A 6,053-nucleotide genomic window follows, 5' to 3' on the forward strand; every position below is an offset into this window, starting at 1 on the left:
TTGTCCATTATAATATTTACAGGGAATGAAACTAGAATATTTAAGCTTTATTTAGACATAAGATTCAAAAAAATCGGAGGCAACGTGTTTTGAGATATTCAAAAGGTTATCTTTCAAACTTAATCTTTTTCATAAATAATATTATTTTAAAAAAAAATTTTAAATGTCGTAAAGTTGAGAAATTTTTTTTTTAAACAGTATTCGTTAATAAAGTTTGGCTTTAATAAATAGGAGAAATAATTATTTAAAAATTGCCTTACAATGGCAATTGTTTATGAAGGGTGTCGTTTTGAAATGGAATGCCTCATAAATTAGTTGAATATATTTCATATTTTATTAATAATTATTATTCACATTTTTTAGAATAAAAAATCATTTATTTTGTAGGTATATATATAATTAAAAAATAATTGTAAATTATTTATTTTAATATTAATAATATAAACAATTTCCCTGATGAATTAGAAAGATCTACTAAAATGCAATGTATTTGCTGAACATTGTAAAAATATTTGACCAAATGTTTCGGATTATTAGGCAATTAAAAATAATAGTCAAGGTGAACCAGGTTCAACTAAACATTTTTTTATATATATATTTTGTTTACGTGTTCTAAATATTTAACATTTTTCTTTAAAATCCAGTTCAATATATCTCTTCTAAATTTTAAATAGATTATTTTTAAAAAAAATTTATGGAAACCGATTAAAAATTATAGGCTGTAGGAGGTTTTGAGTCATGTGATAACATTTGGCCCTATTGCATGGACGCGCTGTCAATTATCGTGCCGCGCGCTATTAGACGCACTGCTCGCCAGAAAAAATGACACTACTATTTTCTTAATTGTGTGTCACAAAATTTGAAAACGGGTATTGAATCTTTATAAAATTCTCTTTTTAATAGAATTAGAACAAAATTTCTAAAATATTAAGAACATTGTTTATTTTGTAATTAAACAATTAATTTTGCAATATCAATTAGTGATTTCTTACCAAGAAATTTTATTATGTTTTAAAATAAATCTGTAATATTTAAGGTTTACAAAAGCCAAGGTTCATTAAAATCTATTGATTCTATCACGAGATATAAAGTTTTAATTTAAGCATTGTAAAAAACTTAAATTCTTTATAGCTAAGAGAAATTTTAATTTTTTAAAAAATCCTTTGAACTATTTAATAAACTCGCAATGAAGTTTGCATTACATGTGTTTTCAATAACATACAGTACATTTAAAAATTTGGCGTTACACTTAAGGAATTTTGACTCACATATTCTTAAGGGGACACCTAAGTGAAAAAATGACAAAAAAATCGATTTTTTTAAATTTGAGTCTCTAAAAGTAGACATAATTAGGAATAGAACAAGACTTTTTAAAACCTTTTCTGAAGAGTAGAAAAAATCTGATTACATGATTCTGAATACCATGAGTTTTTAGTTTTTTTTTCTTTTTTCGTGTTTCCTGTAAAAATTGTTTTTTCCAATTTTTTAACTTTCGGTTCACTTTTCTCCGAATCTACTAAACCGATTTGTAATTTTTTTAGTTTGTTCAGTAAGGTTCCAAGAATACGAATAAGAAGTTTAACATCGTTTTGAGTTGTACAAACGGAGATATGAGTCAATGAATCAGAGAAAATAGGATTTTTATTTTGCTTTGGGTATAAATATTCATAAAAAAGTTTCTATTGAAGATAACGTCGTATTACTTCTTATTCATATAATTGATTATATTTGTAATCGAATAAAAACAGGGCGAACGCAATTGGAATAATAGTTTTCGAGAAAAGTGTACCGAAACTTGACTCTTTTTGCATTGTTTCTAGGTGACTTGGGTGTCCCCTTAATTTTTTAAGGGGGGAACCTCCTTTATTGCGTCAAAAAAATCGACTTTCTGGAAATAGTTTTAATTGATTCTACAACTATTCAAGAATATACCCATCAAATTTTAAGTCGATTTCTGTATTATTGAAGAAGTTACAAAATTTTTAACTATTTTTTTTCATGTTTCGTCTGGTGAAATGTTTACCAGAGTCCAGAATTTTTTCAGTTTTAGCATTTAATCGCCTTCTTCTTTCATTCAGAGTACCACTGTCAGTATAATTTGTAATTTCTATGTGACAACCCTTCTTTCATTTGTTAGACATTCAAGTCACTTTTTTAAAAAAAACTTCAAACGCATTTTTCTCGAAACACCATTTTTTAATTTTGTGAACACGATTGAGAAAGCCCTTTTGAACCAATGGTTCAAAATGGTTGGTTTCTTTGTTTTAGAAAAAAATTCAGAGCGCTAGAATGTTCACAGATAAAATGAGGTGACATGGATGCTGTGTATATTTCCATACTAAAAATGTTTTGTTTTTTCTCCAAAAGTTTTTTTAGACTCTCAAGACATGTATTAAAGCACCATATAAATTACAAAACGTTTGGAGTTATTCTACCCGAGAAAAAAGATCCCAAAAATGATGCATTTTTCGATCGTCTAAAGAAGGTTCCCCCCTTAAGTTAATATAACAATATGCAGGTAGATTACAAATATAAGCTCTGGCTGCCAAAAATGACACGCGCGCGTTATTTTTGCTAGTATAATTATACTAATTTTATATTATGAGTTTTGTCGTGTATATTTTTTGTGTGAATTTATTTTGGAAGAAGTAATTTAATTCATCGTAAATGTTTTAACTTAACACAACGTCAAAAAGCTTGCTTTATTACTTGGACAGCAGTTTTGTGCTTTTTTCCAATTTCCATGTATGTTTTTCCTTCAAAACATCCCTGAAAAGGTTTGAAAAGGTTTGTAACTCTTTACTATTATCGCAATTGGACAAAATTATTAATAATTTAGAGTTTATCATTAAGAGGTCTCACCCCATCGAGACACAATTCATAGCTTAAACATTTAATCCGATTTTGAAAAATATTGATTGATTAGGTATTAGTGTAAAATTTGCTGCTGGAAAAAAATGACAAAAATGTAAATATTAAATATTTTATGTAACGAGAACGTAAAGGAGGGAAAATGCGCAGGCAATCAAAGCACCACTGTAACAACGTCAGAAGCAATACCGCTGTTTTCAAAACTAAATGCTTTTAGTATATGGATAACGAGGAAAACGATAACAACTGAAAGAAACAAATATAGTTGTAAACTAAGAACCAATATTAATATCCGTTTTTCTCTATAATTGTGGAATTAATAAGAAAGGAAAAAAAAGAATTAAAAAAATGAAAAACACTGGGTGTCCAGCATCCGGTAAATGCGTGAAAATCGGGAATTGTAATGGAAATTTTTTGGTGCGGGAAATGTACAGCAATATACGGGATTTTTTCTGCCACCGGGAGTTTTAAGAAGAGGGATCGAACTAGGTCCATAAATTTGTTTAATGTCCGTAAAAGTCAGTTTTTTGAAAAAAAAAGTTGGTAATTTGTTTGAAAAAGTACGAAAAACAGTGAATTGTACATATAATTTGGAGAATTTTTGAGAAGTTACAAATGATTGCAGAATTTTAATTATTTTTAAAAGTATTTAATTCTTCGCAGAAATTTAATTATGTTTCAAAATTTTGAAAGACTCTTGTCAAAATTTTAATTATCTTTATAAGTAATAAAATTCTTTTCCGAAATTAAATTATTTTTAACAATTTTAATAAAATTCTTGTCAAAATTTTAATTATTTTTATATTTTCCTAAATTTAGTCATTTTTAATATATCTATAGATATATTATGTATACCACATTTTAATAAAATTTTGCAAAAGAATTTAATTATTTAGAAACAATTTTTGAAAATATTCTATAAAAACATTTAATCATTTTTTATAAATACTAAAATTTTTATAGGAATTCAATTCTTCTAAGAAATTTAATTATATTGAAATTTTTTAATTAATTTTTGTCGAAAATTCAATTATCTTTATATAAATAATAAAATTTTTCTGCGAAAGGGCTTAGGGGGTTAAGTGCAAAAACTGCCCCCGCATCTATTTTTCTTAAATTTGGCCCATATATTACTATCCATATGACTATAACTTTCTGCAATTTTGAACTCAAAATTCGCTTTTTTGGGGGAGTTATGGAGGGGGAAAGCAAAATCAAAAAACTTATTTTTCTCGAAAACTACTAAACCGATTTTAATGAAATCTTAAGAGGCTTGTAAATATAGATAAGACGGTTTTAGAAAAAAAAATCAAAATTTTTTTTAGGGTTATTCTTTGAAGTGACCTCTTTCTCTTTTGTTTAAAAAAAGTACCTTATAATCTCCCCTTTAACATATATTTTTTTCAAATTTTTTAAAAATATAGTTTTTGAGTCAAATGTCAAAAACCATGGTCATGCTATTTGTCACGTACGGTAATCCACATATATATATATGTGATAGGGTATAGCCAAATAAGTATGGAAAAAGTGACCCGAAAATATTTTTCCCATTCATTCCTACCCACTTAAAAATAACTTTTTGAAATTTTTAACTCAAAGTTTTCTTTTTGGAACTTATGGAGGGGAAAAAATCGAAAAACGCATTTTTCTCAAAAACTATTGTATGCATTTAAATCAGCTTTGGATATGTTAAAAAGACAATTAAAGAGATTCCAAAAAAAAAATTTAAAATTTTTTTTCCAAAAAATTCCAAAAATCTTTTTTTTTTAATTTTAAAATGAACATTTTTTGAAATTTTCAAAAAAAATTTGTTTAGTTCTATTAAAGTGACATTTTTATGTATTATCTTCTTTCATTCTCTTATGTGATCTACTAAATAAAAAAATTTTGCCCGACATGATTTCAGGGTGTGTCACGGTAAATAATTCAAAAACCGTACCCGGTACATTTTTATGTTGTATGTGAATGGTTAACTAATTAATTATTTATTTAATTACAAATTAATACTTAGGGGTTTTCTGAATACAAGTCTGAAATCGATGTCAAAAAAAATTATTTCCAAAGAAAAATCAAAAAAATTTTATTTTGGCATTTTAAATTTTTTGCTTTTTGGATCGTTGAAGCGGGACATCACTTTTTTTATTTAACTTTTTTAACAGTCTTACTTTTTAAAAAATAGTAGCCTAGATGATTTTAGAGTGCAACACGGTAAAAAAACTCAAAACATCCTAAAATTTGACTTTAAATTTTTCCAAATTTTTTTGTTTGTCTAAAAATATTTTTTATATCAACTTCAGGTTTGTATTTATCAACCTTAATAACCCACTATAAAATATTTGAAAGGTTTTTTAAAATTTACCATTTACATACAACATAAAATGTAGCTATGTGAAGTTGAGAGCCCCATCTAAAATTTCTATATTGCATTCGTTTGTTCACGATAAGTCCACGTTTGTCCAACAAAAATTTTTATTTGTCCACCTTCTGTTAACAAGAAAAATGAAAAAAACGCATTTTTAAGTTTAAAACCACTAAAAATTTAAAAAACGCTCATTTATATGTTCTTTTTACATTATTCGTTTGTCCAAGATTAGTCCACGTTTGTCCAACAAAAATTTTTATTTGTCCACCTTCTGTTAACAAAAAAATGAAAAAAACGCATTTTTAAGATTAAAACCACTAAAAATTTGAAAAACGCTAATTTATCTGTTCTTGATACATTAATCGTTTGTCCACGATAAGTCCACGTTTGACCAACAAACAATTCCATTCTGTAATCATATTCAATAAAAAAATGAAAAAACATTTCTCTTTGAGGCAGTAAACAATCAATTTTAAGAGTTGGACAATCAAAAACAGAATCTTAATCATTTTTAAATTCGGTTCTTTAAACAGTTTACGTAAAAGAAATTTTTAATTAAACTGATTGCACTTTTTTGCAATTTTCAAGGTTGGACAATCGTTTTTAACAAATGGATAATCAATTCTAAGAATTGGACAATCAAAAACAGAATCTTAATTATTTTTTAAGTCAATTTTTCAAACAGTTTACATGAAAGAAATTTTTAATAAAACTGATTACACTTTTTTGCAATTTTCAAGGTTGGACAATCGTTTTTAACAAATGAACAATCAATTCTAAGAATTGGACAATAAAAAACAGAATCTCAATTATTTTGTAA

This window comes from Leptopilina heterotoma, unplaced genomic scaffold, assembly GCF_015476425.1.
Source record: "Leptopilina heterotoma isolate Lh14 unplaced genomic scaffold, ASM1547642v1 Lhet_65, whole genome shotgun sequence".
Lineage (NCBI taxonomy): Eukaryota > Metazoa > Arthropoda > Insecta > Hymenoptera > Figitidae > Leptopilina > Leptopilina heterotoma.